At 36.7% G+C, this 13,842-nt stretch overlaps 1 pseudogene across 1 annotated transcript; it reads left to right on the forward strand.

Moving 5' to 3' along the window:
• The first annotated feature begins 7,719 nt into the window (after nucleotides 1-7,719).
• On the forward strand, nucleotides 7,720-11,860 carry LOC149227818 (putative ubiquitin-conjugating enzyme E2 23; annotated as a pseudogene). Its single transcript, XR_016248330.1, has 6 exons — nucleotides 7,720-9,375; nucleotides 9,610-9,879; nucleotides 10,092-10,164; nucleotides 10,730-10,873; nucleotides 10,982-11,289; nucleotides 11,381-11,860. The product of XR_016248330.1 is annotated as a putative ubiquitin-conjugating enzyme E2 23 (transcript).
• The last annotated feature ends 1,982 nt before the right edge of the window (nucleotides 11,861-13,842 follow it).

Raw genomic sequence — 13,842 nt, forward strand, 5'->3', positions numbered from 1 at the left:
GTTCTGCACTTGATGAGGAATATGGTCCTTGAGGACTCTGACAAAGTAGATAAATATTTCAAGATTTGTGCTGCAAGGGTCTTGAACCTGCTGGTCATTCTCCGCATGAAGGATCTGTGGCAACTTTTGAGAGCTTGTAGTTCACTGTAGAGTGTAGCTGAAGAGTGAAAATAACCATCGACTGCTTTCAAATATTTGATTTTCTAGTTTTTATATTGTCTCGCGTGATTTGGAACTTGATAGCTTCATTTGCAGAGGTTGCAAACAAAACATCCACAAGATTTGTCACAACGTTAGGGTTATTCTACATAACATGCTCGTTTATTATTTTCTCTAGCAAGTTGTCGAAAACCTTATGTAGGTTCTTCAAGCGACCATTGATATCTTGTAGATCCATCGAGGCCAAGTAACGAATATAGTCTCCTAAGTTAGGAGAACCCAATAACAAAATAGTATCCTTGATCCTTGAAATCATCCCTTTATTGTTGTCAATTAAGTCTTAGTTAGAATATTTTTTACCTAAGGCCATCCTGCATATCATGGTGTTGGTAACGACTGACACGGTTTTGGCTTGGTATAGAACCAATAATTGTATAATATATCTTAATTCAAATCGATGGTTCTTGGCACTTGGAAACTACTAAACATATCATCGGTTTAATTGTGTTTACATATTGTTATGGTTTGTTTTTCTTGGTGCTCAGAAACCCTTAACAACTACAGGTTACAATATGACGTCCCTGTGTGTGAAACGTGTCAAGTTGTTTGATCAATTTTTGAACACATTCAGTGTTTAGACCATCTGCCTAGCAACTAATGGATAACTGAAAGCGAAATACCCAACAAATGGTGGTTGGTCCATAGGATGGGTCATTACTTGAAAACTCTTATTGCGGAAGCCCCGACGAGACAAGTTGTGAATATTGTTGATCTTACAAAGTTCATCAATGATGGTCCAAGGAAAACATGTGTTAAATGGAGTTCATGTGACAACTCTAAGTAGTGGATGAAGAAAGAGCGATGTTCATAAAGATTCTAGAGTGGCCGTGAGTGTTGATGAAGACCAATGAGACAGAGGCCAGCTATATTGTTGTAATATGTATTCTCTATATTGTAATTTGTGTTATTTTTAATTTTGACATGTAAGCATTAAGGGAGGCACTTGGAGATAATGCTTACATGGTAAATTTAGAGTTGGTTTGGGATTTGGTTGAGAGAATATATCAAGTCTCATTTTCATATTTGGAATTAGTTGGATCTCAATCCAACTATATATTTGTTTAATATTTGTGAATGAATGTAGTGTGAAAAATAATTTATGGTGTGCAATTTAATTTTCTATTTTTACTACCCTCTATCGGTGTGTTTACTGTCATGTTGTAGTTTATTGTCAATGTCGGTATGATGGCTTGTGAATTCCCATATTCTTGCTATATTTTATCAAATTGTTCTACCATAATTCCTTTAGTGAATGGAGCATTTTTCTCCATTTTTCTATAAATGATTTGTGCATAGTTATTGATTATTGAGTTTAGAGTTTTAGTAGAATAGATGGAGGATTAGGATGCTATGTGTGTAATTTGTTCGAATGATATCTTGAAATGTGAACAAATATGAATATTAGCTAATTACACTTTCACAAAGAGCGTTTGGATAAACTAGTAGGATATTTAAACACTTAGTTGATATTAATTTGGTTTAATGTGTCTTTATGTAAAAGTGTTTCTTTTAGTGTTTTTCTTTTAACAGTAATGAACCAATTACTAAACAAGAGCTGAGAGGTCCCGTATTGACCACAGTCAGAGTGAAAGCTCCATGGGGCCACCTACTCCTTGAGCCTTTTAGTGTATTTCTTTAATATGCTTTAGTTCCATATGTTCTAGACATAAAGCGTTTCAAGGGCTCACATTCTCCTCGACACTAATAGTTATTGATCTGTGACATGACACTTGATTGGTCCATGATCTTTATTCAAAGAGACTTGAGGTTCATCATTGATGACCGATTGTGAGAAAATAATTTACATCAAAAAATTCTCTTGCATTAACAAAATTTCCTCAAGTGGTTATCATGGCTTGGGCCATGGACAATTTCCCAATCAGAGGGTTTTAATCATGTAAAAATATTATTGTTGCAATATTTGATCTAGTTGTGTGCAGTTATAAAAGTTATTCATCTTGTATCCAATACATTTTTTTCACAAATATGGTATCAAAGCATGCTTGAAGAGTTGATATTGTTGTTGATAGAGATCTTGAGCCCATGTTGCCACATTTCAAAGATATATTATGTATGTATAGTATGGCTTGAGAAAACTATTCCATTGCATCTAAAGAACTAGTTTCGGTTAATATTGTCATTTTTTTCATCCGAAAAGGTTTCCATTTTCTCAAGATGCATCTTTGTTCGTCAAATATTAAGGAGTACAATTCAAACATTCCATTTTTAATGTTTATGCCAATAAGCGTGGTCTATATTGGAATTGAGGTTCATGAATTTCAACTTTTTTATAAATAAAAAAGTGTTTGGATAGTTGTGATTTGATAAGCCTAGAATATTCTTCTTCTAAGTCACAATACAACAGATTAAATTAAGGGTTTTAGAAATGAAAGGTCATAGTTTTCGGTTTCAAAGAAAAGAATGACCAATTAAATTAAATTATTACTTTTTGCCACATGTTAAGCTGTTATTTCCACTCTCTTCAATCATTTCAATTTAACTCCTCATTCCACATTGATCACCTTGATCGACCAATGATGTTGATCGAAATGAGAGGTAACCCTAGGGCTGAAGTTGGGATGGATGGCCAAAATTTTTCATTTTGTTTTATTTTCAGTTGAATCACTTTGCATAAATTCCGAAGTCAATCAAGAGAAAATACGGTAGAAAGGCACTATATTAAAGGTATGTGATTCATATTTTTTAATTATCACTTAAACAAAGGTAGCGAAAAGGCTTGTGATTGATTTATTTTATTTTTCTTTGCAATATATAGATGGTGTTTTTATCGACTCCATCTTGCTTATAGGTTGTGAGAATGAAGACTTTTTTTTTGGATCTTGTAAAAGGAGAGACCTTGACTGAAATATAAATATTGAATTTCATTACTAATGTAGTAAATAATTATATTTGTTTGATTGGAAATATTTTGCAGCACTGACAACATGATAATAAGAAAATTCATGGCCAAGTATAAAGTACAACAATCATTTGTCGTACGAAGAAGAAGAGATTTGAGAAATTCGCAAAAGAACCCAAAAACCCAAAAAATTATGATTGGTTAGTCTTTCATTCATATATGTGTGTGCGCGTGCGTGCTTGTTTCTTTTGGGTAATAATAAGGGTAATCTGCAATGATGATTGATATTCCCAATTGTAACATTGCAGTGTACTACTAAGGACTCATGACTGAAGAATAATCATTTTTTAGCTAGGGGGATACCGTTAATTTCCCACACATTTATAATGCTAATTTATTTCTTTCAAAGGGAATAAAGATATCGGTTGTATATAGGGATTACACAGTTTGAGATCAATGTGAATATACTTTTGTAAACAGTTTAATGGTTAAAATTTGTTCATAGTTGTGCAATATGCGCAATACTATAAAATAATTACTATACATGAGCGAAGGTCATTATCAATAAAGGTCCATTGGCTAGAACCTTTTAGATTTTCCACACGACCATCAAATATTTTGTTCAAAACAATCCAAAAAAGTTTTACTTTCTTCCTACACTGATATCATTTTAAAATACTAAGTTGACAATTCATATATGTCCTCCAAAATACTCCTAATATTTTTATATATTTTCAATGCATAAGTTAACACAAAATTTAAACCATCCTTCATAGTATAAACCACATTCAAGGTTAGGTTTTACACATTCCTCTTCCTTCTTCCTTGGCTAGACAAGTGCTTGAACTTCCTCCACTGCCTCATCCTTCTACCATTTTTACTCATTAAACACTTCCTGATAAGCCAACGCCTCTACTATCTTATTTCCTTCCATTCCTTTTTCATTTGCTCAACACCCGATTGTCGAATCTAATTCAGCTAAATGAAGCTCCATAGTATCATTCTTGACCTGCAACCTATCAATTTTGGTTTGCGAAAGACCAATTTATTGTTCTCACAGTGCCCAATGAAGTTGTTACTTAATGGCTCACATTTCCCCTACTTAGACATCAAATGCAAAATTTGTTCTAGTATTACCATATGATAATCCATTTGACTAGAAAAATCTTCTTTCTCTGATTTGCGCAAACATTCCATGTTGAAGTTGACCACCCAAATATCCTTCCTTGCGAATTTTATGTTGAACCTATTCCAAATTGTGATGAACATAATGTTGGGTGGTCATTGCTTATACCCTCACTCTTTGAGCTCCTCTAGCGCAAATGTTTTCCCGCCCTCTTCAATGTAGCTAAATTCCTGGTACTAGCTCAAGCTCAAACATTCCATCTCTACGTTAAGTTCTCTACTAAATCTTCCTGATGCCATTACCAATTTGTACCTCAATCATGCTTAACATCCCTCGAACCCAAAATAATTATTCTTGTGCGAGCTTTCATATTTAATGAATATAGGATTGAACAACCATCTTTCTTTAATTTTGCATGAGATCACTTTCACAAGCCAGGTTGACATGCATCATTGAGTTCCTATGATGTGACATGGTTTCCAAAGTGTTGAGCAGTTTGAATATAGGCTCATGTTACTTGTTTGTGGCAGGAAAAAGGGTCGTTGTACACAAATCCATATTATTCTATCCAATATTGCTACTAAATATGTCCTTGCCACCTATGATCCAAATTATGCCTTGGATCTTCATGATATGGTTGATATTCTCCACCTATATCATTTTGAACCAAAATCCCTTATTCAAGGGAAACACCCTTATTTTCTTTCTCATCTACTTTAGTATTGTGATGTCACTTGATATGTAGGAATTCAATGGATTCAAAACTAGAGACCTACAAGCTTATTCTTGGATGACAATCATCGAGTCTCCATAAACCTTAACTTATGTATTCTTCTTGAGATATCCACTTCTAACCCTTTCCATGAAGGTAGGAATTTAGCTTGATTTTTAGTGGCATTTACAAATCCCCATACATATTAAAATCTATTTCATCGACGCGGCTAAAGAGAACACACTATGTTAAATTAGCCTTCATTATTATTATATCTATTGTAGAAATACAGTAAACAAAGTCAATAGGGTATGTGGTTAATGCTAAAAGGGTGTGACATTGAGGTAACTCCAATAAGTTATTTTTTATTAAGTTAAAAATAGATGCATGACTATAGATTTTACAAATATTATCCCATTATGTTTTGAACATTTTTTTAAAATCAATGCCTATATATGCAATTTCAAGGACTTCCATAACTTTTCATATCATTATTTAAAGAGTGCTAGCTCAATGGAAGAGTACCTACCTTATAAGAAAAATGTTGTTGATTTGATTCCACTGTGCCCTAATCAATGATATTTAAGTTTATTTTTAATTAATATTTTTTATATTGATTTATTTCAATGGTGAGATATTTTTCTGGATATATGGTTTTATATTGTCTCTAAAGACACAAAAGTGATATTGTATTGCCTTTAAATATAATTTTTTGTTGTCTCTAGAGAGACAGTAGCTATGATTAAATACACATCGTCTTTATAAAAACAATATGTCTTTAATCCCAACTATTTTATTGGAGGGACATAAATGAAATTATATCCTATGAAACAATAATGCTTGTGTTATATATTGTCTTTATAGAGACTATTTTTAATATAAGACTCGCTTAAAAACAATATTTAAGACAATACACAAGCACTTTTTTAGTCAAACGTTAAAACAATTTACCCAAAAGTTGTCTCAAATTGTATTAAAGCCCCTTCTATATTGTTGTAATAAAACTGACAACACACCCCTTTTCTTCCCAACCACCACCCTTGCATCATCTAAAAACACCTTAAATCTCAGGCCAGACGGTGAAAATGTGAACTTATATCTTATCCACCATATCTAAACTTCTCACTCTCTCAATACTAAACATATAATAAAAAAACTAGTGTTTGATTTTATTAATATTATTTATATCCTCGTTTCTCACTAACTATGAGCGGATACCCACTGCAAGCTATGGCATAGGATAAGGGATACGTATAACTCCTTTCTTTTAATCTAAAATATGGGACAGAATTTGGTGATAATTTCTACTTTGAGTAGAGTTTCAAAATAACTTTGATTGCGTACACAACTATTTTTCCTACTCTATTTCTTAGCGGCAAACACATCTTTTAAACTAGTGTAGCTCTCCACATCAAGTATAGAAATGGAAAGGTATCCCCAATCTATTGTTAAAAATTTAAGCTCTACGCAAATAACTCACTTATAGTAAATGAACCACATAGGAAGGATCCTTCTTAGTGATGTCCCTGTCTGTAATGTCCAAATTAGAACCCTTATATTAGCTTGCGTGGAGTGCCCAAACTCGTTGAAGATGGAGATAATGTGAGAACACTATACACTTGTTTTCTTAATTGTATCTTCCTTTTAATGTTGTTTAGCAAAGCAACTTCATAGTCTACATATGTAGTTACCAAATTCTTGAAAATATAGTTTGATTCCTTTCTGTGTCCCTTAAACCTAACCATAAGAAGGTAATTTGGTTGTAAATTTTAAAATATTCCAAAATCTAATTCAAATAAGTATAATTAAGAAAGAAATTGGAAAAGTAGTCATGATACATAGATTATGCACAAAACAATTTAGTTTTTACCCTTTGAAACCAAAAGACACCATAGATATATAGTGCATATGCGATCCAACAGTTTCTAAGATAGGAGAATATTGTTGAGAAAATACCTCAACAAGCTTCAACATCTAACAAACCAAATCTCCAAACATATTATTATAAGCATTATTTCTAAGTCCCTCCCTTAATGTTTACATCACAAATTTAATATTACAAAGATTAATAGAAGAGTCACAAAATAAAAGTCACATATGTTTGATTGGTATTTACCAACACTCACATCCACTCTCGAATCTCATAGGCACAACTCTTTCTTCATGACAACTTTGAGATGTCACTTGAACTCCATTTAAAACATAACTTCCTCTTACCATCATTGACATTTTTTTGACCTCCCTAAGTACAATATCGATACTAAACCACCCTATAGACTAACTCCCATCTATTAAAATGCACCGAACTACAATTTTGATAGTTATATAGGTGAGTTATCTGCATATTGAGTGTATCTAGTAGTCGATAATACAACTAGAATTTCTAACACACAAGGATCTCATAAAATAACCTGTAATTGATGCTCTTGAAGCTTGAATCACAACAGGACCATTCAACATATAACATAATCACACAATCAAATTAGTGATATGTTCTCTTGACACTAAAGAACGTTGAGAACCACTAATTTATTTTTATTACTTTGTACATTAATTGGCTCTACACCTCTTCAAATAAAATGGGAAAATGCACACATCTAACAGCAAAATCAATAACCATGAAACTACCTATTTTGATCCAAGATTAAATAGGTCTCCTTGTCCCTCCCTAGTTGTTCATTACGCCGTAAGGCATTTCCCTTTGAAATAAACTCTCCAAATTGCTGTCGTGTCAAAATATGTGCCATTCGATTTCATTGTTAGACGATGGAGTAATCCTTAACCGTTGATTTGAATTGCGCAATGGCAGGCGCCACGCTCCATACGAACCGTCATCCGTCTTTCAAGATACGTTGGGGTGAGCACAGACGAGTTGGAGTGAGCACAGACGAGAAGGAGGCGCCTGGGGAGGCGACACATCGTGGTGGTGTGGAGGGAGAGACATTAGTAGTCGCACTTTCGAGCTTCCTAAAGTTTGTTGTGAAAGCCGTAGATCAACATCTTGAAACTGTCTGGAAGAAAATTCTATGTGTGATTCAGAGGCCAAGAATGCGAATTGATGCACGCATTTACATAGAAGACACAGTCCAATGTACAGAACACGAAGGTTTAATTGGGATAGTAATTGAAGTTGCAGACCGTTCAAATTCTATTCCAAAGGGCTGTGCACGGATTAGCTGGTCAAGCAATTCCGAGACTACAGAGAAAATCGATGGCATTGAGGTGCTTGACAGACTGTTCTCCCATGGTGGTATCGTTGCAGCAGCTTCACATCCATCGGGACAGTTAGGCGTAGTGGTTGCAGTGGATGTTACAGTAGATTTGTCAACTCCCACATCAGTTGCCATGACAAACATTTCCACTAGAAATCTTCATCGAATAAGGGCATTTGCACGCGGTGATTATGTAACTCTTGGACCTTGGCTAGGCAGAGTGGATGAAGTGGCTGATGATGTGACAGTTATATTTGATGATGGATCAAAATGTAAATTAATGAACGCCCACCCTGATCACCTTATTCCAATCTACAAGAATCTCCCTTACCTTTACTTTCCAGGGCAGCGTGTCCGGGGCAGTTCTTCAGCAGTTTTCAAGAATGGTATTTGGCTGTGGGGTAAATGGAAGGAAAATCGCGAAGAAGGTACAGTTTGCGATGTGGAAGTGGGATCAGTTTGCGTCAGTTGGATTACTGTAGCAAATCCTGGTTACAATTCTCAGTCCAGTATCGTCCCTGCAATGCAACAGGACCCTAAGCAGCTAAAGCTATTATCTTGTTCTTCACATGCTAATTGGCGGCCGAGCGACTGGTGTCTGCTTCCTGCATCAGAAAAGAGGATGCCAAAAGTTAGGGATAATATTGTTGATGGGGTACTAACTGTGAGCAACAAATGGACTAAGGTCGATGTGATATGGCAAGATGGAACAAGGAGTTGAGGTGTAGATTCTAGAACTCTGATTCCCATTTATGATCTTGGGGATCATGACTTCTTTCCTGAACAGTATGTATTGAAGGGGTATTCGGATGTTAGAGCCAGACGAGGAGTTGTAAAGAATGTGGATTGGAAGGAGCGCAGAGCAAGAGTAAGGTGGCTCAAGTCTGTGGATTGTCCAGGAGATAAAGGCAAATTTGATGGCGAGGAGATGGTAAGTGTGTATGAGCTAGCTAAGCATACAGCTTACAACACCTTAATTGGGGGCATCGTTATGCGTCTCTCTTCGGTCTTAGAGGAAACAGAAGTGCCTGGCATAGTCAATCAGTTGGTTGTCCAGACAGACTGTAAGGATGAAACAAGAACCAAAAATGTTGTTCAGACTACAAACCAGAAAACTCGGAAAGGAAAACAGAAGGCAGAGCTCGACAATAGTGTTGAAGAATCCAATATATCCTGGTTTGGGAATGTCATAGGTCGTAAGGATGGAGACATTGAGGTAGCATGGGCAGATGGAATGGTGTCAAAGGTATGCTATTTTGCTATTTTTTTGCTTGATTACAGTAGACTATTGAAAAAGGAAATATTTTTCATTATGTCTTTTAAGTACTATGTTTTATTTGAGGAATTGATCATGTTTTATTTATTTCCACTAGAATGGTCTGCCGGCTTTAGCAGATCACAATGCTCTGGCTATCACGGAATGAACAGTATCAGTTCACTTTGATTCACTAAAGGTTACTTATTTTTTTTTGTTATCTAGGTTGGACCTCACCAAATATTGGCAATTGGTAAGCATGAACGTGATGCTGAACAAGATAAAGATGTTAAAGTTGATCCTGGAAACTTGGAAATTGCTGATTTTCCTTTAGTTAAGTGGATAGCCAATAAATTTGATGTGAAACTGGCAAAGGAGGAAGATACAGTAGTTCATAACTGGTCCCGAAGTAATTGGCATGAGCCAGGTCACTTCAAACATTTTGATAGTGTAAAGAACCCTCTGGATCACTTCTATGTGAAAGAAACAGGCCAGGTACATTTATCTAAGGCCATTTTTTTCTCATCCTTCTTTGTAAATTTTGTTGCCAAAAGCAATGTTCTTTTTCATGGTGGATTATGATTGAAATTTTTGCACAGGCTAGCTTAATGGCATGTTTTTTTCATTCTTCTGTGATTTTTGTTTCCAAAAGCAATGTTTTTTTTCATGGTAGAGTATGATGGAAATTTTTGAACCTCTTCTTGCAGGCTACTAATATGAAGCAGAAATGGATAAAGAAAGTTCAGCAAGAATGGAACATTCTTGAAAAAAATTTACCAGGTTTGTTAAATGGAAGTCATGATATTTACACAGACTGTTAGGGAATAGTTTATCTGGACACTTAGTTATGTTTCCTTCCTTTTTCCGTTCTGTTACTTTCCCTTTTATTGCTTCCAGTGATCCTAGGAATTGCTTTCTCACTCACCCACTGTATTCGCACTAACATTTTAACTTTCTAGGGTTCTCTTTACTTTTTATCCACGAGTGAAAAGTTATCCAGTGCCATGTATTTGAACATTTTCGCACTAACATTTTAACTTTCTAGGGTTCTCTTTACTTTTTATCCACGAGTGAAAAGTTATCCAGTGCCATGTATTTGAACATTTTCTTCCATTGATCATAATTGATGTCTTTAATGTAGTAGAAAGTTACAACCCAACAACTGTATGCATTCAGGAGGGAAATAGTACATTTCTTGTAACCCAACTATTCATGTGGATACAATGTACTCATGGGCAAACAGTATCTCATGGGCAAACAATATTTCAAGCCCTTTATTCCCTTGGTTGTTAAAATGAAGGTTGTTCTAATTATATCATATATAAACTCTGCATTGATTGGACAGATACAATTTTTGTGAGAATCTATGAAGATAGGATGGATTTGCTCAGGGCTGTGATTGTTGGAGCAGCTGGCACTCCATATCAGGATGGGCTTTTCTTCTTTGATATTCATTTTCCATCCAAGTATCCTGATGTACCACCTGTAAGCACTTAATTGCAACTGTTTGATTTGAAAGTGAATTTGAGATCTCGTGGTTTCTTTTATGATGAAAATTGTCATTTCTCTTTATGTTGGCTTTCAAATTTGCAACAAGCTTACTACCATTCTGGTGGACTAAGGTTGAATCCGAATTTGTATGACGATGGGAAAGTTTGTCTGAGTCTTTTAAACACATGGATGGGCAAAGCTGATGAACTCTGGAACCCATCATTATCAAACGTTCTACAAGTCCTTGTTTTCATTCAAGGACTAGTACTAAATGACAACCCTTATTTTAATGAACCCTCATTTATGAGAGAGATTGGTTCAGCTGAATGGGAGAAGAACTCTCTAACATACAAAGAAAACTCCTTTCTCCTATCATGCAAGTCAATGTTGTACATACTACGCAAGCCCCCAAAGGTAGAATCTGGAGAGATTTTCGTTTCTAATTATCTTGTTTAACCCTTTTTTTTCTGAATCATTTTGAATCCATTGATTGTGGTGTGTGCAGCATTTTGAAATGTTAGTTAAAGAGCATTTTAAAAAACGTGGTCATTATATTCTCCGTGCCTGTGATGCTTATCTGAAAGGGGCTCCAGTTGGATCGCTTTCAGAAGATTGTACGTTGCCACCCAATGTTGGAGCAGAGTCTCAGACTCAGAATAGTAGTTCTGTTGGGTTCAAGCTTATGTTGATTAAAACTGTTCCCAAATTTATTTCAGCCTTCATGAAGTTTGAGTAGATTGCCAAGAATTTCAGCAGACAATAGCCAAAGAATCCAAGGGACTCTGAGAATTATATATGTGTGGTTATTTCTTTCAAATGATTTACATGGCGTTCAAGAGCTTATGTACAGTTGCAGAAGGTTTTAGATTGCGGATTATATTATAGATTTACCACATTCTTGCTTATCTTATGTTTATGTTTAAATGTGATTACATATTTATTGCAACGTGATTTTGGGAAAACGGATTGATTTGGTGATTTCTGTTACATGTTTAGCATTTTTCTCTCTCCTGTATGCATTTTAAGTAACTGTTTAGATATTTGTTTAGTTGGTATAAGTATTATAAATAATTAATTTTTACGCCGTAAGGCATTTCCCTCTGAAATAAACTCTCCAAACTGCTGTCGTGTTAAAATATGTGCCATTTGATTTCGTTGTTAGACAATAGATGATCGAGTAATCCTTAACCGTTGATTTGAATTGCGCAATGCCAGGCGCCACGCTCCATATGAATCGTCAACTGTCTTTCAACAAGATACGTTGGGGTGAGCACAGACGAGAAGGAGGCACCTGGGGAGGCGAGACATCGTGGTGGTGTGGAGGGAGAGACATTAGTATTCGTGGAACCACAAAATCGATGGCCACGCTCAGCCAAATAATCAAGCAAGACCGTTATCCCGTCTGGCTTGCCGATGCGCTGATTCTTTCAGCCGTTGCATACAGCGACAATCCTTGGCAGGAACTTGAAACATTGAATACCAAATTCGACTTGCCGGAAACGGCGATCTATGAATTTCTGGAAGAAGACAAGCTGCGAAAAGAAGGCTTCGAGATCAGCCGCAAGCAGGTTCTTCTGGTCGTTAAAAGCCTGGCCAAAGATCACATGATCATCGCCTGCAGAGGCACCACGGGGTTTATGGATGCGCTGACGGATCTCAACATAATGCAGAGGTCCTTGATCCTGGGAGTGGGAGCTGCTCATGCGGGGTTTCTTGACAGAGCCAAGAGCATCCCATTGAAGTATCTTAGGCGCCAGTTAATACAAGGGAACAAAATTGTATTGACGGGCCATTCTTTAGAAGGAGCCGTTGCCTCGTTGCTCACCCTCAGATTGTTGGAATTGAGCCCTAAGTTTTGCCACGAACAAGTTCAATGTTCTTCGTTCGAATGACCTCTCTTCGCGGATTCAAAATTGGTAAAACATATAAATTCGCGTTACAGAAGACACTTTGTGCATATAGTTTCCAAGAGCGATATCGTCCCCAGGCTTATGCCGTTTGGGCGTTTTCTGTACACCCTGTGGGCCGGCTTGGAGGTTGGCCCACTGGAAGATGTGTTCAACATAACGCGGCTAGCGCTTCTGGTATGGCAAGTGCTCCCCAGAATCCGTAAGCAGCGTCTAGGAATAGCAACAGTGGCGACGCAGGCGGTGTCGTGGGTACCTGGCTTGATTCGTGGCTTCGTCCATCGGTTGTTAGCTTTGGCGTTGTCCTACCATTCGGGGTTAGGCTACTCCTTCGCAGGCCAGATGGTGCTGCTTGATGCAGACAGAAGCTTCGATGAGGATATCGATGACTCCTCGGATGTGGATAAGCACCTGACCTTTCAGTTTACTCAGGTTGTTTCCATGGACAACATAAATGAGCAAAGCCTTCTTAGCTACATCGAAAATGTCTTTTCTGTTAAGACGAAGGAAGAAGAATCTGATTCAGAGCCGGAGGTCCACAGAACCACGGTTAGTGTTTCGCTTGCTGATGGTAGGGATAGGAAGAGTAAATCGAGTAATAATCGGATTCGTCTCACAGAGTTCGAACAGGAGACCTCTCATTCTACCGAAAACCCTGCCGGGAATATTTTGAATAAAAGAAAGAATTCAAAGGCTTTCTGAAGCAAGGTTGCGTCCTTAATCTTTGCTAAGCGTATGCAGGAGTCTGCTCCCATACCCATCAGGCAGAAACCGAAAGAGAGAAGGAGATGGCTTGCAATAGTAAGGAAAAACCTGGGCAGATTGGGCAGATTTGCTCGCAAGTGGAACACACTTATCGTGACATCTTCCATTTATTATGCAGTTATGCAATTTCGCAAATTTTATGCATTGCAATAGAAAATGAAAGGACCCTGTGGGATGTAGCCTGTATCGCAATTTCTCCTGTGCAAGGAAAAATGTTTGCCCTTAACCTGAACCACACGTCTCGATGTTTGGTACGAACATTTCAGCTGTTCCTATCCTGTCATTGCTCTGAGGA

The sequence above is a fragment of the Pinus tabuliformis genome, chromosome J (assembly GCF_031772625.1).
Source record: "Pinus tabuliformis cultivar Carrire ecotype Pingquan chromosome J, CPIR1, whole genome shotgun sequence".
NCBI classification, from domain to species: domain Eukaryota; kingdom Viridiplantae; phylum Streptophyta; class Pinopsida; order Pinales; family Pinaceae; genus Pinus; species Pinus tabuliformis.